The sequence below is a fragment of the Trichechus manatus genome, unplaced genomic scaffold (assembly GCF_000243295.1).
Source record: "Trichechus manatus latirostris isolate Lorelei unplaced genomic scaffold, TriManLat1.0 scaffold00017, whole genome shotgun sequence".
Taxonomy (NCBI): domain Eukaryota; kingdom Metazoa; phylum Chordata; class Mammalia; order Sirenia; family Trichechidae; genus Trichechus; species Trichechus manatus.
The window spans coordinates 10830167-10854693 of NW_004443953.1; the positions used below are offsets into that span (position 1 = coordinate 10830167).

The window sequence follows — 24527 nt, forward strand, 5'->3', positions numbered from 1 at the left end:
TTTTTGCTTTTGATTGTATCCCAGATAATTCTCAGGGTTGCTTCATTTTTCTTTTTTTTCTGATTTTTCCTCAAGGTTGTATCCAAGTGTTTGTCTTCAATTTTGCTGATTCTGTCTTCCATTGTTTCAAACCTGCTCCTCAGCCCTTCTATGACACTGTTAGTCTCTGAAACCTTGTTGTTTATCTTTTGAATTTTTAATTGCTGTTTTTGTGTGGCTTCTATTTGTGATTTTGTTTTGACATTTTGTTCCTGTATTACTTTGGTCTGTATTTTCCATGAATTTGTCTTCTTTTTCCATGAATTTTTCTATTTTTTCCTCATTTTTCTGCTTTTTGCTTCTAATCTTGGATAGGTTTGAATATTAGAGTTTTGAATTCCCTATCAGGTGGCTCTACTGTGTTTTCTTCTGCTGGAAAGTCATCTGTTGTTTTATTTTGGATGCCTACTGGAACCATCCTGTTCTTTTGTTTCATATGTTTTGATATTGTCTACTCTCTTTGGGATATTCAGTAGATATTTTCTTTGTTTATTGATTGTAGATTTGTTTGTCTCATTCTGCTTTTTTGTTTTATTTGGTATGTCTGAGCAGGCGTGCTGTGCATTCTTTGTTGTTTGCTCATCTGTAAGCACAATATTTTTCACTTCCTTGTCCAATGGGCAGGGCCTGTCACTCAGCTATCATGCAGCAGGACTAGTCCAGCTGAAGGGGAGGGGCTGGAATGGGTCGTTTGTGGCATGTACTGGGGCTGACAGGGCAGGCTGGGGGTCAGTGCAGGGCAGGTTCTGGTAGGCTTGCCAGTGCTGCTTGGGAGTGTGATGTTCACCAAATGGTGCAGGTAGGCAGTAGGGAGGTGGGAGGTTGTGATGTGTGGAGCTAAGATGTATATAAGAAATAAGAGAGAGAGAAGAAAGAAACAGGAGACAAAACAAAAAAACTGCTGAGAAAGATTGCCATCGGAGTGGAGAGTTGAGAGATTGATAAGTGGATAAAAATAAAAAGGAAAAACAAGAAAAAAATAAATAAATCAAAATTAAAAAAAAGAGGAAGAAATGTCCCCAGGGATCCTACTCTTGACAGGGGAAGTGGCTCCTACGCCTCAGGGCGCAGCCCATCTAGAGGCAGAGAGGCACACAGGGCTAGGTATTCAGGAGACGGGAAGTGAGGGAAAGCAGAGAGAGATGAGAAACTGAGAAATGAAGAAAAGCAAAAAAGAAAAAAGGAAAAGAGGAAAAAATAAATAAATAAAAAATAAAAGAAAGAAAAAAGTCTTCCAGGGATTCTGCTGGAGAGGCTGCACAAACTGGGGGAGTGGCTCCCAAGCTGTGCAGTACAGCCCGGCTAGAAGGGGTAGAGATGGCATACAGCTCCAAGTATTTAGGAGACAGTAAAACAAGGTAAGTAAAAAGAGATGAGAAACTGATAAATGAAGAAAGGTAAAAAGGAAAAAAGGCAAAGAAAGGGAAAAAAGAAAGAAATGCCCCCCTTGGATCCTACTGAAGTGGCTCCCAAGCTGCGCAGTACAGCCCAGCTAGAAGGGACCCCCAAGCTGAGAAAATAAAAAGAAAACAAACAAAACAAAACAAAAGTCCCCAGGGATCCCACCAACGTGGCGTCGTCGACTGGGGAAGCAGTTCCCCAGCAGAGTGGTGCTTCACAGCCTGTCAAGAAGAAACAAAGATGGCACACAGAGCCAGGTGTTCGACAGAAAGGAAGAGAAGGAGATGAGAGGCAAGGAAGAAATCAAAAGAAGCCAAAAAAAGCAACACCAGCAACAATGAAATAGCACTGAAGGAGCCGGCCAGTGTGAGCAGGGTGAATCCAAGCAACAAGGAGCCGGCGTCTTCCAGCTGCCTGAGCAACCACAGCCAGCTGGGAAGCGGCGGAGGGCGAGCAGGGAGAAGAAGAGTAGGTTGTGGGAAAACATATTGCTGGTTACTGGGTGCTCTGTCTCCTGCTGGGAACTCTGTGAAGCTGCTTTCCCATACTCCTTGTCCACTGATCTCCAACAGGAGCCCAAGATGGTGAATCCGTGCTGCACTAGCTGATAGGGGACCTCCACTTGTATCTCTCCTTGCTCTCAGTTTCTTACTCTCTTTGGTGCTTGGCTGAATTCTTTATCTCTTCATTTGATCTTCAGGTTTCCAGGATTTATGTTTGTCTCTGTTTTACTTAGTTTTTCAGTTCTTTGCTGTGGAGGAATGGCATGGTGCTTCTGTCTATAGCGCCATGTTGGCTCTGCCTCTACAATCTCAATTCTTAGGTCTCTAGAGAGAAATCACTAATCTGTCCAGTAACTGGCTAAATTACAATAACTCAATGTGTTATTCCTTCCCAGAATTTTGACAAAAAAAAGGTTAGTGAGTTCTGAGATCAACATAAATTTTCTATGAATACTACCTATGAACACTTCAGCTGTTTCCTTAAATAATGGGATTCACCTTCTCATAAATAAGAACGTATGACTGGAGCAATCTGTAAGGTTTTCTTTAATAATATTATTTGTATGTGTGTGTGTATCTTTGCATATGTACATTTTGTTTCTTGCTTTTGTTTGTGTCTTACTTTTCTTTGTTGAGGAGAAGGTAAGGGAAACCTGGCAGTCCTCCACCAGCAAAAATGTAGGAGTATAGATAGCAAATGAAAGGATTAAAAAAAAAAAATATATACCAAAATTGTTCTGTTACATGTAAGTTAACTTCTCTCTGGAATTTTAACTCAAGTTTTTCTCCCTTTAAGAATTTCAAAGAACTTTATATATTTTTTAAAATTATTGTTCCTGGGCAGCCACTATGGGAGATAGTTGCAGACAGCTGCTATTATCCTTACTGTAGAAAATAGACTATGGAGTGTTATCTTAAAACTCTGTCTTTTCTTTCCCCTCTGGGTGAGGAATTAGTCAGATAACATGGATCCATGTGTAACACTTTTACCTTTCATCTAGATTTCTTAATGCACCTTTGCACAGGTGAGGAAGTGGACAGATGCCATCCACATATATGGATTTCAAAAGAGCTGTCACTTTTTTCAATCCATAAAAAAAAGGCAATAGTTACAGTCAAAGGAATTAATGCATTGATAGAAATTTCTCCATGATGGAAAGGTAATTACTAGGTATGGTATACTCAGCCTGTAATGAATGGGATGAGGGCTGACAAGTGTATAGACATTGTTCTTGGCATTGAAGATATCATCAGGCCTCTAAAGCATTCATAGAAAAGATGAGCCCAAGATCAGGTGTTATGTACAAATATTCCCCTTTCCCCTTGTCCCAGAAAACAGAGTAAAAAATATCAGTAAGATAAAGTTAGTTTTGCTTGATCAAAGAAGATAGAAAATGATCAAAGCTGGTGTGATTAACCAAAGACATGTTTATGGTTAGCCTTTAAATATTAAAAGTGAAAGCCAGCACCTGGTTTTTAGAAATTGCTTAGAAACCCAAACTGCAGGTGTCAGTTGTGCCTGTCTTACTAATACAATGCAAGAAGGATGGCAGGGGCCTGATATAGGAAGAAAGGACAGTACAGATAAATTTATGGTAAATGTATGGTAATTAGGCCTAGATACCTCTGTCTGGAGGGACTAACCTGAGACTCAGTCTTGCAGATAAAACAAGGATTATATTTAACTAGGCTAAGAATTCAATGTGTTTAGGACTGCAGGGTTTACCACCAGACTATTACCCTCCAGCAGTGATATAGCCAGACAGCATGGAACTTACCAAAGTTAAAAGGCCTCAAAAATTCATTGTATTCAATTTCAGAAACTATGAGGTAGTATTGAGCTGGAGGCTTAGGTTGAAAGTCCAGCATGAGTCAGGCGGCACAGGTGTGTAAGCCACACAGATTTAGGAAAGGATTTTCTTTTTTCACATTGATACTGTTATATTAGTCAATAAAGTTCTCTCAACCTGAACACCCAGAAGAGGAGGTGAGTTTCCCTTTGAGAGATAACCAGCAAAATGAGATATGCTTTCTTAGAGGAGACAGATATATCACAAACAAAGGGTTGAGGGGAGTCTGAATATAAGTTAACATATCTAAAACAAAAAGTGTGTCCATCAGAAGTAATGCTGGCAGAAATAAGGAAGAACTGGAAAAATAAAAACAAAAACCAACTTCCCTCAAAGTCCTGACTAGGTCAGGGGATATCCTATTACAAGTTTGCAGCCCTTGCAGCAGCTCTGCAAAATTGGTGGCTATAGATGACACTAGACGTTTACATCTGCTTCTAAGCTCTGTAAGAAATCGTCTTACTAGAATTAGACTTCCTATGTGGGTTTGCCCACAAGGAGAAAATTGGTAATCACCATATTTAAGTGTATATATCTATATATGTATAATTCATAGTCATTATTAGAATTTTTAACAGTCAGAGTTTTGTTAATATAAATAATCACCCCATTTTAGGTTCTGATCATCTCTTAATATAATAACAGAACTTCTGAGATTACAGAGGTGAGCCTCAGCGCCTGGAATGTAATAGCCCAATTCAGCACTAAGGTAATGTCACAAGGTCGGACTAGATCAGATAGAAAGGTAGCTCCTTTGTCTCAGTTAAGTATGATCTTCAAACTGTTGTTGTTGTTAGGTGATGTTGAGTTGGTTCCGACTCATAGCAACCCTATATACAACAGAATGAAATACTGCCTAGTACTGCACCATCATCACAATCACCGCTATGTTTGAGCCCATTGTTGCAGTCACTGTGTCAGTCCATCTCCTTGAGTGTCTCTTCTCTTTTGCTGACCCTCTACAATCTTCATATAAAACTGTAGTATAACAATGTTTGACTAAACCAAAAAGTCATGCAATAAACAATTGTAAAAATATCTAAATTAAAGAAGGAAAAGGTGAAGCTCTAAAAATTCCCAAAACTCAAAGAAAGAATTCATCTTGAAACTGAAGTCAAGACCGCAACATAACTAGGCTGCATTTGACTAATTTCATTACTCATTCTGTCTTTGTAAATGGTGACTGTGCTTTAAATTGTTACGTATGGAATTATTTAATTGCCACTTATGTAATAATTTTAAATGATCTTTAGGGAAAATATATTGTGGTTTACCAAGCAATATTTATATGCCAGACTATCAGGAGACTTGAGAACTTAATTTAGTTGATAGAAGTTGACTATTCTTACGGCAATATTTATTTAAGTATAAGCTGCATATGTAAGTGTAATGGAAAGAATCTGCAGAAGGTGTGAAGAAAGAAGGGTTATAAGCCTTCTTACAAAGCCTTGAATGACTTTACAGGAAACCTTTACGCTTTCTAGATTTACTTATATACCTATAAAATAGCATGCAACCTTAGCTTCTTAAAAGTATAATGTGAGATTAAATTGCCATACAAATTCTTTTTTAACTACATTGTAAACCTTTGTGAAAGCGCAGTAGAAATCCAAGTTCAATGCTGAGAAGATTCAGGCCAGTAAAACACTGATGTCAGGCTAACCCAAAACAATGTTTTAACGGAAATGTTTTTAGTTCCAAATTGTCTAAAAGCCTAGATTTTCTAGTTTCATCTGTATTGTGTAAACCTAGTCAAATCATAGAACTCTTAAATTCTTCTACCCTCAGAAGCAAATCCTCCACCCGTCTTTCAGTTTGTCATATTGTAATGACTTGCATGTTGCTATGATGTTGGAAGCTCTGCCATCAGTATTTCAAATATCAGCAGGGTCACCCATGGTGGACAGGTTCAGAGGAGCTTACAGACTAAGACAGATTAAGAAGAAAGACCTGGAAATCTACTTCTGAAAATTAGCCAATGAAAACTCTATGGATCATAAAGAATATTTTTCAATATAGTGCTGGAAGATGATTCCCCTAGGTTGGAACGCACTCCACAATGGCTGTAAAAAAATGGACTCAAACATGCCAACTTACAGTTAAATCAGAGCCAACTTGATGGAAACTCACAAAAACTCACTCAAATTTGTAACACCACATTCACATTTAGTGATATTACTTTCAAACATTAATCCACTCACATTTTAGAAATTTTGTTTTTAATTTATCTACTAAGCTTGGGAGATACATAAACCTGAAGTTTCTTTACAAAAATAACAATAGGTCCAAAACTGGAATAGAGAAGGTAGAACTGAGGTAAAGACATAACAAAGTACTAGAAATGGAAGTTGGCTGAATATTGGATCCTATGACTAAGCATGTCTCAATTCAAAGGGAAAGTTAACCCTGTAATATAATAATCATAAATTAAAATGGATACAACCAGACTGATAATGGTTTTTAGAGATCAGGGTGATCACAAGAATTAAAAGTCAGACTGATAGAATTATGTAAAAGATAGGCAGTAAAGAATAAGGAAAAGTGAATAATCTAGAGTTCAGTAAATCAAGAGCCAGAACATGTACAGTATCCAATGGGTAGAAAGAAAACTGGTCAGTAACTGCGATAAGACGTCTGAAAGAAGATTGAATAAGAAACCAGGTAGTTGACTGTTATGGATCGAATTGTGTCCCTCCAAAACATATGTTTAATTCTTACCCCCTGTACCTCTGCATAGGTCCTTTGGCGACATAAAGAGTTTGTGCTCAACTACTAACCTAAAGTTTGGAGTTTTGAACCCACCCAGGAGTGCTGCAAAAGAAAGCCCTGGAAATCTGCTTCTGTAAAGATTACAGTCAAGAAAACCCTTTGGAGCAGTTCTAGTCTGTAACATATGGGGTCACCATCAGTTGGAATGAACTCAACAACAACAGGTTGTTTTTTTTTGTTGTTGTTGTTGTTGTATTTGTGAATATGACCCTGTTTGGAGATAGGTTTTTTTTTTTATTATTATGTTTATGAGGTCCTAACAGAGTAGGGTGTATCCTAAACTTAATCCCTTCTCAGTGGTATGTTGTAAAAAGATCGGCATAGATACAGACACATTCACAGGGGAAGATATCCAAGATACATCTATTAAGCAGCAAAGAAATGCCAAGAATTGCTGGCAGCCACCAGAAACTACCAGAGAGTTTCTCAGAAGGAACTGACACAGGCAAGACCTTGACTTAGACTTTCAAACCTCCAGAACTGTCAGAAAATGAATTTCTGTTATTTAAAGCCACCCACATGAGATATTTTTTGTTATGATAACACTAACCTTGGATACTTCAATATTTCATCTAAGGGTATGTGTCTTTAACATTCTCTGTAACCGTAAGGACACTTGGGATACTGAGTTTGCCCTCAATTTTGTTTAACTGGTAGGTGGATAGACATATATGTAGATGTAAATATTGAGTGTGATTTGTCCTTAATTTGGAAATATACTTAAAAAAAGTATTTTAAAATTTATATAAGTTTGAAATGGTAGACACTTTCTCAATTTTTATTTTTAGTGCACAGATATTTGGTGTGGGTCATTATTTCAGTATTTGAGGATGGGAATTTATCCCACAATGCTTAAACCTGGTTGTCATTCCGATCATCTGGCATGCATGTCCTTAGGCCCATCTGTTAGGTTGTCATGGTGCCATACTGAGAAAGTGGCAAGCTAGCTTCAAGTAGACATAAAAAATGCCAACCAAAGATTAATTTAGCAGGAAAGCTTGTTGAGTGCAAAAAGTGACATCTCCTAAAGAGGAAACTCTTGACTAGCAATGCCAAACTGAAGCCTTGTAATTCATTACCTGTGAGTGCATCTGTTGCCACTTGTAGGCCTCATGCCACAAAAGAGAATGACTTTTACTGTGGAAGTTACTTGGGTGGGGGGTGAGGGGGAACATAGGTAAGTGCATAGTTTATGAAGGCTAGATTTTATAGTTGCATATGTAATGAAGTAGTTGAAATGTACACATAAAAAGCTCTTGAAATAAATAAATAAATATACAATATTCCTCTGCAGTTTAAAACACTTGGTCAAGAGTTTAATAGCACTGTTAAAGAGGAAGAACATATAAGTAAGGAATATATAATTATTAATACTATAATAAAGAACTGGACCATATATGGAATGAGTTTTAGAAATACCATGCTGAAAAGAGGTAAGAACAGTCAACAGAATAACTTCAAAGATCACAATTTGTGAAAAAAAAAAAAAATCTGTGTTATTTGGAAACTAATGAAAACTATTTAAGATTTAAATGAGTAAAGAAAGAAGGGTTAACTGGTTGATTAGAAAACTACTGTCAAGAAATTTACAGATATCACAGATATGTGTCATTATGTAAAATGAAAGAGTAGCAAACTAGGATTAAATAGAATTAACAGAGTACAAATTAGGAATGTCATGGAATTTATGAAAGTAGCAGCGCTCAGAAAAGTCACTTCTTCAACTCATTGATGATAATTTATTGTTGAACTCATTTAAGAATAGTTAGTGAGCACCTAGTATGTGTCAAACTCAGTGACTGAGTTGCCTTAACAACGGATCTGAAATAAATCTTAATTCAAGGATTCTTTTTTTTTTTTACTTTCAGATTGCAAATTTTCTTACCCTTAGACTTCTGTATGTGCCAAAAAAAAAAAAGATACGTGTATGTTGCTAAATGACAAAATATGTCACAGCAAAATGGAAAGCAATAAATCACCTTTTTCTTCTTTTTGTTTCTATGAACTGATGCTTTTGAGATTTATATTTTACATCATTTTTCTCTTAAAACTACTTTAATAGTGTCTTTGATTTGAAATCTCAAATGGATAACTGGAGATGTCTATTGGTCCCATCTCACCATGCTGTTAGAATAATACACAATTATTTCATGTGACAATTTTCCAGATAAGATCATGCTTTCCAAATATGGGTATTAAATCTTCAAAAATACTTTCTTTTTTAGAAAAGTGGCTCTTAGGGAATATGATATACTGTAGAAGTTGAGGCTTTTTTATGTTACATAAAATATTTAAACTGCTTTAATCACTGTGACAGATAATCCAAGAGGTCTTATTCCAAACGTTCAAAGCCTTAAACATCATAATAATTCTTGAACCCGGAAAGCTTCAGCTCACATTTTTGAAGTTAAGAAAATGCTTTTTATTCATATGATGTATTTAAATGCATTTGAGGGAAGAATTATTTCCTTTTGTAATATAGAAACTTGTCACCATACTTGCTGATTAAAATAGGTTTTGTTTCTCTGAGTGGCGCAAAAGGTTAAGGTGCTCAGCTGTTAACCAAAAGTTTGGAGGTTAGAGTACACCCACAGATGCCTCAGATGAAAGGCCAGGCAATCTACTTCTGGAAAAATCATCCACTGAAAACCCTGTGGAGCACAGTTCTGCTGTGACACACATAGGGTCGTCATAAGCCAGAAGTGACTCCATGGCAACTTTATACGTGTATTTCTCTGAAATCAAGTGACTCCACATGATGGACAGATTTAATATTATCCTTGCTCAGATTTCTGGAAAGTTGTTTCTATTTATTTATTTAAAACTTCATGTTGAATTCAGGTAGTTGTCCCCCCCCGCCATTTTGATTCTAAAATCTTGCCACTTTACTATATTTAAAAAGTAATCGAACCTTTCTATTTCCAGAAATATTAAGGGCCAGTTATTCCAACAACATTGAGGACTGAGTATTTTAAATAAATGAGTTTACGCATTTTTCGTAGTTTCCGTGAAGCAGATACTGTAACTGTTCCCTAATTTACATGTGAGGAAACTGAGGCCTACAGATTTACATAATTTGTTTAGGATTTTATCATTGTTAAGTGGCTGAGCTAGGATTCACATCCTGGTGTTCTGGATCCATGCTCTTGAGTTGGAAAGAAAGTATGAGAAAATGAGATGTCAAAAACAGCATGAAAATATAAATCTTGGATAATAAATTTGCAAAGAATCTGGCATTTGCCCTGGAGGCAACTGCTAATTTGTGATGTCTGTCCTAGAGCACAGTGCATTGTTTTTATCAGAATGTGCTTTGTATGGGAGCAAGAGACAAGACCTAGAGTGACCACAAGGGGTGAGCCTGGCTCGGCCGTTCCTGAACTCGTGATTCACTCTCAGAATCACTACTCAGAAGTTTCAAGATTGCTAACCCATACCATAAGGACTATCGAACTTAGAAACTAGAGAACAGTATTTGTTTACAGTTCTTCATATTTAGGCTTTTTATTTACTACTTGATACTTATCACATATGCTGATATATATTTATTATTATGCATTTATGGACATTAAGTGGAATGCACAAAAGTATGCTATTAGATGAAATTTAAAATATGCATATTCTTCTGTAATTACTATCCCTAATAAGATTTAGAGTATTTGCACCAACTCAGAAATTTCCCTCATATCCTTTCTTGTCAATCCATGCAATATGGAATCTTCTGTGTTTAGCTTCTCATCCATGCTATGGGGGTATATCAAGAGTTAAGTCTTTTTACGACCATAAAGTAATCCATGTCTGAATATAACACAGAATTTTATTTCCTTTCCTGTTACATAATATGGAGTCCTGGTGACACAGTGTTAAGAGCTTGGCTGCTAACCAAAAGGTCAGTGTTATGAATTCACCAGATGCTCCTTGGAAACCCTATGGGGCATTCCTACTCTGTCCTATAGGGTCACTATGAGTCAGAATCTACTAGATGGCAATTTTTTTTTTAATTGGTTGCATAATATGATACTTATTTCGGTAAGATCTACTCAAAAACGATTTTGAGCTCAGTATAACATCTTACCTGTAAAGAAGCCCCACAAACAACTTGAATGAACACAGTTGTGTGAGGGTCTCCTTAAAAAAATGAGATAGATACATAAACAATTCTGAAAATAGTAGACTATTTGGTCCATAAAACAAAAAAGTTCCTCTACTTCATAGTGTACTTTATAATGTTATATTTCATTCACCATATGACTTATGACTAAGAATTTCTCTATGTGAATCAATAAGGAAATTCATTTATTCTCATTTTAGAATATATCTTATTTTCATTTTGTTAAATGGCTGTTCACTGGAATTAATGCCTAAAGCAAGAGAACAATTTCATGAATGGAATGGTTTTCTGCTAATCAGGTTATCACTGGGTCATTCAGCACCTCTCACCCTCAGACATACCTGTGTGAAGGAACCTGAGGGATTCTAGATCAGGAGTATTTTTGGCTGATTTAATCAGAAAAAATGAAACTAATAATATATATACACTCTTTTTTGCTTAATATCTTCACTCATTTGCTTATCAATTTTCTGCATACTTCCCACATAATTTATTGCAAAATTGCAATGTTCTGAGTTGTGCTCCTCTCTTTTAAAGCCCATGGTTACTATCTCTACTAGAATATCTTGGCTAGAATCTTTCTTTCAGTTAGTTAGATAGAAATTTTTCAAGAAATCTTTTTTATTTTTTAAACGTAGAATAGCTCCCACAAATTTATATTTACTCTTTCTGATATACTTTTGCCTGTCTTTTGTCACTGTTTCTGCTAAGGATAATAAGACTGGTTAATGAGTTGTGTCCATTATCAAAACTGTCTAATTCTATATCTCACTTCTATCTTCTTTTCTATAAGTAGCCTGAATGATCTGATATTATAATCTTATTATTATTCAGATAATTAACAATATTGTAATCCATTTATCTAAACCCTGTGGATTTTTTGGCAGCTCTAGAAATTATCTGTTTGCATACTTTAAAATGATACTATGGTATTACAATTTCATAATTACTTGTGATTTCAAAATGGCTTTGATTCTCCACGTTTGTTTTATTCACGTTCTTTGTAATGCAGCTTTGCATCTTCTCACATCAAGAACTCAAGTCTATTTTCCTAGCCCTACAATCTGGGCTAGCCTTAAAACTTGCTTTCCCCACAAGAACATGGCTGAAATGATCGTGTTCCAGTTCCCAGCCTTGATCTTTGTCCGCGCGGCGACGACTGTCGGAGCGGCGAAGACAGTAACCAATGCCACAACTCTTACAGAGAAGTGGGGCCAAGGAGGGTCACTCTGAGGAGTCGACCCCCACTTCAGTCAATACAGCAAGCACTGAAGCAAATCACAGAACAATGGGCTTTAGGTGAATAACAAGAAGTTTCGGGTAAGAAAGAATGGGTTTCAAGTAAACAAGTCAATTAGTAAAGGAACAGTGGGTTTTGGAAAAACAAGTCGTGCCTAATCTCTTCCATCGCGGACACGTTTCACTGTGTTCTGCGCATGGGCGTTTGAGAGGCTGGAGTTGGCCATAGTGCCACCATGTTTAAATGGCTAAATGGCACATATCCCCACAGATCTTGAGAGGCTTTGCCAGCTTCTAAAAAGTCTACCCCTCTTTTGTAAACAAACCTGGCTAACCTACTGGATAATAAGATACATGAAGATTGTTTACTCCCAGTTGTCCCAAGCAGCAAGCATGTCTATAAGGTCATCCTAAACCATATGGCTGCCAGCCAGTTGATAAACTAGTAGCTGACACATGAGTGACCCTAGTGAAGATAAGCTGACCATGGCCCACATCATCAGAATCTCTGAAGAGAGCTGTAGATTCATGAGCAATAATGATGTTTTGTGCTTTAAGTCACTGAGTTAGGGTTGATTGATTATGCAGCAATAGCTAACTAATGCAATGGTCATTCTTAACATACTTTAGATATGTTGCTCATAGAAGTATTTGAAAGCTGATAGATAATATGTGAAAATGAAATGTATTTACAAACATATTTGGATAATTGTAACATTAAAATAAAAAAAATCAGTATGTTTAGTCATAATTCAAACTCAGTGAGGCTATAAGCGTTTTAACATCATTTACATCAAAGAATTAAATTGTATAATCAGAGTACTATTAAATTTTACATAGAGATTGCCTTTCCTAGATGGTGAGGGCGGTGTTCGTCGGTAACTGGATATTTTCCTTGGAACAGTTAGCTATTTGTAGCCATAGCTATACTCTGATCATAATTATTCTCTATATTTTCTGGAATACATGAAATTGTTAGTCTAAGAGCTTTGTGAAATATATGGATTATGCCTCTTAAATCCAAACAATTTTCTCTCAGTGTTTTCTTACTATGCTACTACAGTCATAACAAAGCTGTATAGTTCTGAGGTACATTTCAGTTAAAAAGGAAGTGATTTAGGTCAATGGAAGGAAATGAAACTGAGACCAAAACTGGGAGGCAGAGAAGGCTGCACACTGACAAAATCTGAAAGAGAGTGATGCCTCATGGGTCATTTTTAAATTCATAGATTTTATTTTACCTTTTTTTCTTACTTGGAAGTTTATTGTAGGAAAAAAGTTAGATATTTGTAATAATCTTTTTTCTTTTTTTGGTGATTGATCTATGATTTAACAAAAGTACACTGAATAATTACTTCTTGTACATTAGCTTTGTTGGATTCAGTGGTAATGTGTAGGTACACTGTATTCAAAACAACAAAGATTGTTCAATTTTTTGCAATGTTATTACTTATTTAGAATACAGGAAAGCAAGTAATATACCCATCCAAAGTAATTTAATTCCTTAATTTATATATTTATACTGAATTTGTGCAAGTACACTTAAGACAAATATAAAATAGCTTAACTGTATTAAGAACATAGGAAGTGACATAAAAATGTAAATATATATTTTTTCTCTTAACACAATAGAACAAGAAAAGGTATGTGTTAAGTAAAATTAATTCATTAAAATATTTTATAATGAATGATGTGCATTTAATCTCAAGTGAATTTAGTATGTAATAGCATATGATGAGGTAGACCATTAGCAAGTTTGAGTAAGTTAAAAGAAAAAGTTGTCTTCGAGTAGATTCTGAATCATGGTGACCCCATGTGTTTCATATTAGAACTACGCATAGGCTTTTCAATGGCTATGACCATTTGGAAGGAGACTACCAGATCTTTCTTCTGAGGCACCTCTGGGTTGATTCCAATCTCCAACCTTTAAATTAGTAGCCCTGTGTGTAACTGTTTGCATCACCCAGAAACTCCACTTGAGTAAAGAATGTTCAAATTTGTAAACTAAATAAGAGAAGGCTGTGACATGATTTTTATATCTGATCTATCTCTGATATTTTCATTTGAACAAAATATATTTAATATACTTCTATTAAATGGCACTGTGATGGTTTCTCTTCCTTTATTTTTCTCTTTCATTGTTTCTGTTTTGTTTCTTTTTTCTCTATCCCTTTCTTTCTTTCTCTCTCTTCTTTTCTTCTCCTTTCCTCCTCCTTTTCCTCTTTCTTCATTTCCTCCTCCCTCTCTATTCTTTTTCTTTCTCTCCTCCCTCTCCCCCTTCTCTATATCTCTCTCTGTCTCTCTCTGTTTTAGCTGTGCCCTAACATAAATATTACAACTGGATGCCTTCAACAAACAGAATTTATTCTCTCAAAATTAAGGAGGCTAGAAATGTGAATTCAGGGTGCCAGCTCTAGGGGAAGGATTTCTCTCTGTCAGCTCTGGAGGAAGGACCTTGTCTCTTCTGAGCCCCTGCTCCTAAGTGATCTTCATGTGGCTTGGCTTTGCTCTTCCTCAATCTCTTTCCTCTCACATTTTACTGCAGGCAACAAAGAGAAACCACATGACCCCTTTAAGATCTTACTTAGCAATCTCCTCAGCCAGATATTCAAGTTCATCACTTACAAGTTCTGACTTCTACCAAACATTTGAACATAATTCAGACAAGTCCTTTGCCACTGCATAAAGACCATTGTCCTTATTCCATTGTCCAATCACATGTTCATCATTTTCTTCTAAAGCCTTACCAGGAGCACATTTAATGTACACATTTCTAGCAATATTCTGTTGCTGGGGCTATATGTATTGTTTAAGACAATAGAGACTTTCTAAATAGCTTTCCTCACTTTCTTCTGTGCCCTCATCAGAATCGTCTTTGGCATCTGTAATTCTACCAACAGTTTAGGCCTTTACTTTTAACCAGATGCCATTGGGTCAATTCCAACTCATAGAGACCCTATAGCAACCTACAGGACAGAGTAGGACTGCCCCATAGGGTTTCCAAGGAGTGCCTGGTAGATTCAAACTGCTGACCTTTTGGTTAGCAGCTGAGCTCTTAACCACTGTGCCACCAGGGCTTCAGGCTATTAGACACATTAAAACTCTTCCAGCCACTACCCATTACCCAATTCCCAAACCAATTTCACATTTTAGTTATCTTTTAGAGCAGCAGCCCGTTTTCAGTACCAAATATCTTAGCCTGGGTTCTCTACAGATGTCAGTCTGGAGGCTTCTCCTGACTCACATAGCTGCAGGGGCTGATGAATCTAAGATTGGCAGGTCAGATGGCAGGCTGCTGGCTCACAGGCTGTGGAGGCTGACAAACTCCTAGATTAGTGAGTAAGATGGTAGGCTGCCAGTTCACAGGCTGCAGAGGCTGACAAATCTCAAGACTGGCAGGCAATATGGTGGGCCGCTGGCTCAAGTTTCAAAACCAGAGGTCAGATTATGACGAGCTGGACGTAGGATCCAGAGCAAGTGAGCTTTGCCAGAACATCTGTATGTATACTGGATGCAGACCACACCTCCAAGGAAATACCCTTTTCAACTGATTGGCTGCCCACGTCAGATCACAAAATGGGGAATGACTACATCAGATCACAAAATGGAGGATGACTACATCATTAAGTCACTGCCAAATTACATCATTACATAAGTGCCAAACTGCATCATATCTGCCAAGCCACTGAAAATCATGGCCCAGCCAAGGTGACACATAACCTTCACCATTACGGTCCACCCCTTGTCAGCTTGGCATCTATGCAAGTCTCCTTAAACCATACATAATCTCTAAATAATGACAATTATAGTCATATTTGCGCCTAACACGATACAACTAACACACATAAAACCGAAAACGCACTAACCTCATTCACATATTTTATAAGTTAAGAAAACAAAAATATTTGATGCACATATAAAAGAAATACTCATAACAATTGCAATACTATTTCTACAACTGATTACATGATTGTAGCTGGTATTTAGAACTAGCTTCTTCCATCACCCATACCATATTCCCATTATCCTCTGCAAGTACCTAAGCTAGTTATGGCTCTTTGATTTCTCAAGTGACACAAATCTTCATTCCTGAAGTGTCTGTGCCTTTAGCAGTAATGTCAGAATTGGGTTGTTGTAGTTTTCCATTGACTTTAATCACAGGACATGGTAGTAGTAAGAGACTCCCTAAGTGATCTCCTGTATTCCAAACATAGTCTTCTTTACTTCCATTATGTATTATCAATCTGATTTGCCCTTGGTAATCAGAATCACATCAGCCAATATGGTAACTCCCTTCTTTGCCTGTTGATCTAGAGGCATGAGGAGCTCAAATTGGCCTTGCTGCATTCTTAACTTTCAGTTCAATGGAATCAGTGTTTTGTCTCCTGGTGAAGTATTCCTCCCATTGGAACTAAGACCTGTAGACCTGCAGAGCATAGAGTCACAGGGACAGGAAGCAAAAATTTTTCGAGTGGGTCACTAGTGGTAATAGTGAGTGGCACCACTCCCATTTCCACCCCTTGGTTCCTGGACTCATGAATCCTGTCAACAGGAGAAACAGCACCATATACTGGATACTGGTTTAGAGCATATACAAGCTTCTGGAGAATGTTGCCCCAGCTCTGCAAAGTGTTGCCTCCTAGCTGGCACTATAGTTGTGTCTTTAGAAGGTCATTTCATTGTTCTATCAAGTCAGATCCTTCAAGAAGATGGGGAACATGGTAAGACCAGTGAATTCCATGAGCATATGCCCATTGCCACGTTTCATTTGCTGTAGAGTGAGCCTCTTGATCTACGGCAATGCTGTGTGGGATACCATCATGGTGGATAAGACATTCTGTAAGTCCATGGGTGGCAGTTTTGGCAGAAGCATTGTATGCAGGGAAGGAAAAATCCACAACCAGCGTAAGTGTCTATTCCAGTAACAAAATGCTATAATCAACCTGATCAGCTTGCTGCTGATCACTTCGAGGAATGGTGCCACATTGGGGATTTAGTGTTGGTCTCTGCTGCTAGCAGATTGGGCACTCAGCAGTGGCAGTAGCCAATTCAGCCTTGGTGAGTGGAAGTCCATGTTGCTGAGGCCATGCATAACCTCCATTCCTGCCACTATGGCCACTTTGTTCATGAGCCCACTGGACAATGATGGGAGTGGCTGGGGAAAGATGACTGATTTTCTACAGAACATGTCATCCTATCCACTTGATTGTTAAAATCCTCCTCTGCCGAGGTCAGCCTTTGGTGAGTATTTACATGAGACACAAATGTCTTCACCTCTTTGGCCCATTCAGAAAGGTTTATCCAAATACCTCTTTCCCATACCTCTTCATCACTAATTTTCCAATCACAATCCTTCCAAGTCCTGACCATCCAGTCAAACCATTGGCCACAGTCCATGAATCAGCATATAATCACACATCTGTTCATTTTTCTTTCCAAGTTAAGTGAACAACCAGGTGTACTGCTCAGAGTTCTGCCCATTGGGAAGATTTTCCCTTCACCACTGTCCTTCAGGAAGGTCCCAGAAAGGGGCTGCAGTGCTGCTGCTGTCTACTATGGATGGTTATCTGCATATCACGCAGAACCATCTGTAAGCCAGGCATGAATTTTCTCTTCCTCAGTCGACTGATCATAAGGAACTCCCCATGAGGCTGTAAGTGCAGGCTGGGAGGGAGAATGTAATGTGATAAGAGTGGAGACCATGTACATTTTAATCACTTCCTCATGCAACTTACTCATGCCTTCAGGTGTTGCTCCAGCCCAATCTCGCATATACCAACTCCGTTTAATGATGGAGTGCTGCTGTGCAAGTCCAGCTTTATAAATCTGTGGGTCAGACAACACTCAGTTCATGATGGGCAGCTCAAGGCCACATAGTGACTTGGTGACCCACGGTTAAGCATTCAGACTCTTTTAAGGCCCAGTAACAAACTAAAAGCTGCTTCTCCAAAGGTGACTAGTTATCTGTAGAGGATGACAGGGCTTTGCTCCAAAATCCTAAGGGTCTATGCTATGATTCACCAGTAGGGGCCTTCCAAGGATTCCAAACAACAACTCTATCTGCCACTGACATTTCAATCACCATTGGATCAGGAGGATCATATAACCTACGTGGCAGAGCATCTTGCATGGCATCCTCAACCTGTTGCAGAGCCTTCTTTTGTTCTGGGCCCCACTCAAAACTAGCAGCTTTTTGAGTTGCACACCTAAATGAAGGATATGTTGCCTCCAGAATCCAAAGAGGTACAACAGGCATTGTGCCCCTTTTTCAGTTGTAGACGAGGCCAGATGAAATAACTTATCCTTCACTTTACAAGGAATATCTCAACATGTCCCAAACCACTGAACCCCTAGAAATTTTACTGAGTGATGTACAAAGTGTGCATCACATTAATTTCCCACCCTCCAGCATGCAAATGTTTTACCAATAAGTCCGCAGTCATTGACACTTCTTCCTTACTAGGTCTGATCAGCATAATGTCACCAATGTAACGAACCAGTGTGACATCTTGTGAAAGAGAAAAGCAGTCAATTTTCCTGTAAACTAAATTATGACATAGGGATGGAGAGTTGATATACCTCTGAGGCAGGATTCTGGTGATGCTTTGAAATCAGAATAGAGATAAAAGTATTGGTCAGATCAGTAGCTGCATACCAGTTACCAGGAGATGTATTAATTTGCTCAAGCAGAGAAACCACATCTTGAAGAGACGCTGCAATTAGAGTCATCATTTGGTTGTTTTCTATAATCCACTATCATTCTCCAAGATCCATCTGTTTTCTGCACAGGCCAAATAGGTGATTTCAATGGGGATGTGGTGGGATCACCACTCCTGCATCCTTCAAGTCCTTGATGATGGCAGTAATCTCTGCAATCCCTCCAGAAATGCTATATTGCTTTTTGTTTGCTATTTTCCTAGGTAGGGTGAGTTACAAAGGCTTCCACTTGGCCTTTCCTACTCCACTTGCCAGGGATCAAATGTGGGGGTTCTGCCATTTGCTGAGTATGTCTATTTCAATTATGCATTTGGAAACTGGGGAAATCACTACAAGATGGGTTCAGAGACCCACTGGACCCACGTAAGGTGGACCTGACCTAAGACTCCATTAATTACCCGACCTCCATACACCCCCACTCTGACAGGTGGGGCACAGTGATGTTTTGGGTCTCTGGAATTAGTGTTAGTTCAGAGCCAATGTCCAGTAATTCCCAAAAGTCTAATTATTTTTTTTTCCCAAGTGAACAATCACTCTCATAAAAGGCCGTAGATCCCTTTAGGGAGGCCTGGGGGAAAGTATAAAATTTTGGTAGTGCAGTGGAGTCCTTCCTCAAGGGGTCTGGTCTCCCCTTCATTCAAGAGGTTGTGGGGCTGTAAACTTGCTCAAGTCTGGTTTTGAATGAGGGGCCATGACTCTCCTTTCTGACAGTTCAAGTTAGACTGCCATTCACTTGACCTAGAATTCAACCGCTTGCACAGGTCAAGTAAACTTTTAGTAGATTTCCCATCTAGGACTAAGTAGCCAAGACTAAGTAGCCAATATCATAAGTTCATATGAGTCAGACTATTCTGGTTACTGCTTTGACTTTGTTGTCCATTACAGTAACCATGCTCACCTTGCCTTTGTTGACTGAGTGCCTCCACTTGGCCCCTGCCACCACTGGGTTCAATAAACCCCATTGTAGTTAGGTGTAATTCAGTTAGGGCAGTTCCAGCTGTCAAATCTGACATAAAATGGCAATCACAAAATTCTTCAAGGGTGCTGGCCCTCCTTTCACAAATTCATTCCTCACCGTTTTGCTACAAGGTATATCCTCTGGGGCACTCCATGTGTGGGTCTGTGGGTCTAACCTAATAAATCCACTCTAACGTGCCAATTACCCTAAGCCTTTGATACTTTCTTCTATAGTATAACATTGCAGGTCTGGTACTTCAGCTTGATTTAGTGTAGGCCACAGCATAATCCATGCTTCAGTGAAACAACCAATTAAATTATTAGATCCTTTCCTAACCTTTTGAGTGGAAACATTGAAAGAATATATGCTTAGTGGGCCCAAAACAACAAACTCAGGCAATTCCAACTTTATGTTCCTTGCACCATTTTCCCACACCCTTAATATCCATTTCTACACATATTCCCCAAGTTTTTGTTTGTATATATTAAAAAAGTCAAGTAGTTATTTTTGGAGTGTAACATGTCTCCTCCTGTGTCCCTCTTTATACATCACCTTTGGGGCTCACTGGCATTTAAGTCTAGTTATAGGTCTTGAAGCAAAAATGGGTGGTGGGGTTGGGTCCTGAGATATTCAGCAATATCTTGTAAGGCATCTACCTGAGGTGATGTCCCAGGAAATTCCCCAAATGATATCTCAAAAAAGGGCTATTCAGGCACAGCTGGGTTAATCTCATCAGAAGGGGGTGGAAAGGATTATGGTTTTACTGGGGAGGGGGGCTTAGCAGTCAAAGATGAAACATCTCTTCAGATAGGAGTAAGAGGGCTGGTTATGTTGGCAGGAATGATTCAATGGAATTTAGGGGTTCAGTATCCCCAGCTTCCTGATTATCTGCCCATATGTCCCCATCCCAAGTTTCAGTATCCCATTTCTTCACAATCAATCGTCTCACTTTAACTTCAGACACCATTCGAAGCTGGGAATTCAATTGGCATTTTAATTCAGCCACTCTTATGTTAAGACTCTGGGTTTGGTTTTAGGCAATATCGGCTTTGTTACTACAAGATATAAGGCCTTTTTTCAGTGCACAAGTGGCACTTGAGCTGTGAATCTGAAGTCCTGAGTTCATCTCTTTCTTTCACCATTTTGTCTAGTGAAAGTAGGACCAAACAACCAGCTTTCTTATGCTTCTTATTCTGACAAAATTGTAGAAAAGTATCAAACATGCAATCACCCAGACCGTCACTTTTCACCAATACTTAATGTATTTGTGGTGGTATTTTGCATATTGATATTGCCACCTCACACCAGGATTAGCATTGTCCTCTTTACTACTAGACAGAGTCATCAGTACCTTTAAGACTAGGTAGACATGAGAACCAATTTAGAAAACTCATCCTGACAATTTTTGTTTCTCTAGAACCACCACTCATATACATGCAAAAACTGGACATTGAATAAGGAAAACCTAAGAAGAATTGAATTTGAATTATGGTGTTGATGAAGAATATTGAATCACTATGGACCTCCAGAAGAATCAACAAATCTGTCTTGGAAGAAGTACAGCCAGAATGTTCCTTAGAGGTGAGGATGTTGAGATTTTCTTTAATGTACTTTAGTTATGTTATTAGGAACGACCAGTCCCTGGAGAAGGATATCATGCATGGTAAGGTAGAGGAGACCCTCGATGAGATATACTGACACAGCAGCTGCAACAAGGGGCTCAAACATAGCAATGACAGTGAGGATAGTGCAGGATTGGTCAGTGTTTCATTTCATTGTACATTTGGAACCGATTCGACGGGACCTAATAACAACCTAACAACAACAAAAACATTCAATTACTATTAAGAGTTAAAAAATCAGGGCTGCTTACTTTGGCTGAATTCTCTCTCATGCAGCATTTGCCATATAACTCATCCATTTAGTGAGTGCTAGTGATTACCTAGAGCAATGACAACAGTAGTTTAACTGCTTAAATATTCAACCTGCATGCAACCATTGAGAATTTAAATATTTTAGGGATAAAAGTGATGTAATTTAGTATGTATGTTCTCTTTAAGTGAAAGTTAAAAAAGAAAAAGTTTCATTCTTTCTTCACTGGAATTATTTTGCAGGTGTTTTGTCAAATAGAAAATATTCCAAAGCTGCACATTAGCAGTCAACATGCTCCCGAAAGTAAATATTATATCTCTGAAGAGTAGTGCGATGGCTTCCATTTCTTTCTTCACTCTTTCTTTATCTCTCTTTTTTAGTTCTTATATGTGAACACTGAAAAAATTCTAAGGAAGTTAGTATTTGTATTACAGTACAAGTCAATTGTAAACAAGTATTATAAAGGCAAAATGCATGCTATACTTCATTCTTTACTGCATGAGGATTCTGGCTCTTGGCTAACAACTTACATGTGATTTTTTCAGACCTAACCGTAAACAGTTACGAACGTTTCACCTGGAAGGTCTCGCAAGGGAAAGCTGCCTTCCCCACATCAGAGCTGGTGTACAGCCAGCACACTGCAGTCTCTGAAGGAAGTTGCAGTCAAGGACTTAGGCCCCGTGAACAACCATGCTGTTATGCATAACTGCACTCCTAGCCCAAGTGCTTCCATGCAGAGGCCTCTTTATCGGGGCCCTTCTAAGAGGTCTTCCTCACGTGCCTCTGAAACCTTATCAGAAGAAGGGAAAATCTTAAAGACACTTTTCTCAACTCTAAGTACTGTTCTATTCCTAGCCATTTCTTTCTGCCACTCACTGGCCCTGGATCCATAAAACAGCAAGAACTACTATCCCTTTCTCCTTTTTAAGATAGTCAAACTTAGGATATTACACTCTCCCAGCTTATGCCACTCTGCTTCACTCCAAGGTAGAATACCTGAATCAGACTGACAAATAAATATACTCAAATTCCTTCACAAAATAACTGATCCAAGGAGAGGTTAATTAAGCCAAATAGAGCCAATAAAAACTGACTTTGACGGGTTTATAGATCTTTCATGATCTGTCCTTTTTCTAAAATCTTAAGTGCTAAGGTTCATGTAAGTTTGGGTATGCCAGGGCCATCATTGCCACCAATTGACCATTTATATGACACTATAAAAAGCATTGAAATTATAAAAGCTTGTGGGTGGAAAAAGAAGTTATGAGTTAATTCTTGCCTTGATCTGCTCAGGCTAATTGTTGTAAAACCAAACCCCAAATTTCTGTAAGTTTACAAAATAAAAGTTTCTTACTTGAGTCTGATTCCAGTGTAGTTTGGAGACTCTCCACCACACTATCATTCAAGGATGCAGAATCCTTCCATTATGTGACTATACCATTGTAGAGTCCCCTCACCCTACGTGTTTACCTTGCATTTGGGAGACAGTATGAAGAAGAACACTGGAGATTTCTTTGTTGCCTAGAAGTGTGGTATATCACTTCTGCCCTAATTCTACTGGCCAGAACTCAGTCACATGGTACCTGTTAACTGCAAGGGAGACTGAAAAATGTCTCCTAGCTGTCTGCTAAGCAGAAAAAGGTAATGTGATTTGTGGTCACTTTGCAGGCTGTGCCTTGATTTTTAAGAATTATAGAAATGGAAGCTCGAGGCCAACATATTAATGGCAGTGATGAAGAATAAACAGTGAAGTGGCCAGATAGTATGATAATTAAGGCCATTATTATATTGATATTTGTTTTTCTATGAAGGTGTTTGAGTTAAAATCTTAATTTAGCAGGGTGGAATGAGGAAGGCATGCACTTCACATCCTAGCCCTGAGATTCTTGGTCTGTGAAAAAGCAATTTTCTTGCATTTTAGAGAAGAACCATGAAAGCCAAGTCCTCAGAAGAGACCCAGTTTTCAGTTAATTCAAGGTAAGGAGAAGCCTTCAACAAAGAGGCTGAGGATGCCAAATATTAATTTACAGAAAGTTGGAGAGGGGTGGCAATGGGAAGTTGGATTAGGAGAGAAGTAATCACAAAACAATATGAGGATTAGTACATGAAGGAATATATGCCCAGAGTAGTTTCTATGTGGTAAATTGAGCAAGAGTAATGGTGAGGTGAAGATGGTGCATTTAACTTAATGATTTAAAATACCTGAATTATCTAATGAAAAAATAATGAAATGATATGATTGATGAGATAATATCTTCTAAGGATACATACTTAGGTGGTAATTTAATAAAAGACTACATACTTTATCACCAGGACCATATCAGAAAAATTAATTTCATAAATATAATGCAATACAGTGTAAATTGTAAATGTGTATTTTATATATATATATATATATACACACACACACACAGAGGGAGAGAGCCCTCATGGTGCAGTTGTTAAGAGCTACGACTGCTAACCAAAGGCCAGCAGTTCGAATCCACCAGCTGCTCCTTGAAAACTATATGGGGCAGGTCTATTCTGTCCTAAAGGGCCCTGTTGAGTTGGAAGCAACTTGAAGACAACAGATTTTATATATACATATGTATTATTTTTCCACTGATTTATTCTTATTATAATTTAAAATGCTCAAGTACCAACCATAATTTCTTACCTGGAATGTTGTCTCCTCTTAGCTTCCTGAGCTCTGATTGTCTATCAACTCTCTGACCACTCATTCGCAGTCTTACCCTCTAAGTTCTTAAATATATGTTTGTGAACTGGGTGCACCACAGTTACCTAGCTTTGTGTTTAAGAAAATACGGCCTCTGGGGCCTCACACCATATTTACTGAGTCTCAAGAACTGGGGATCTGTTCGTTAAAACTCCTGTGGATTCTGCAGCACTGCTAGGTTTGTGACTATTGTTAAAATTATTTTCCTCCTTTGCTCATCACTTCTGTATTGATATTCTTCAGAATTCTGTTCTGAGCCTGTTTTAATTTTCTCTGTGAAACATTTTACACAATCATACACTATCAATTACCATTGTAAGGTAAAGAATCCCAAATTTTTGCAACTACAGTCTAG

At 38.2% G+C, this 24527-nt stretch overlaps 1 pseudogene; it reads left to right on the plus strand.

Moving 5' to 3' along the window:
- Window positions 1-1356: 1356 nt before the first annotated feature.
- Window positions 1357-24527, plus strand: part of LOC101349179 (prefoldin subunit 3 pseudogene) — a 103548-nt pseudogene continuing 80377 nt past the window's right edge.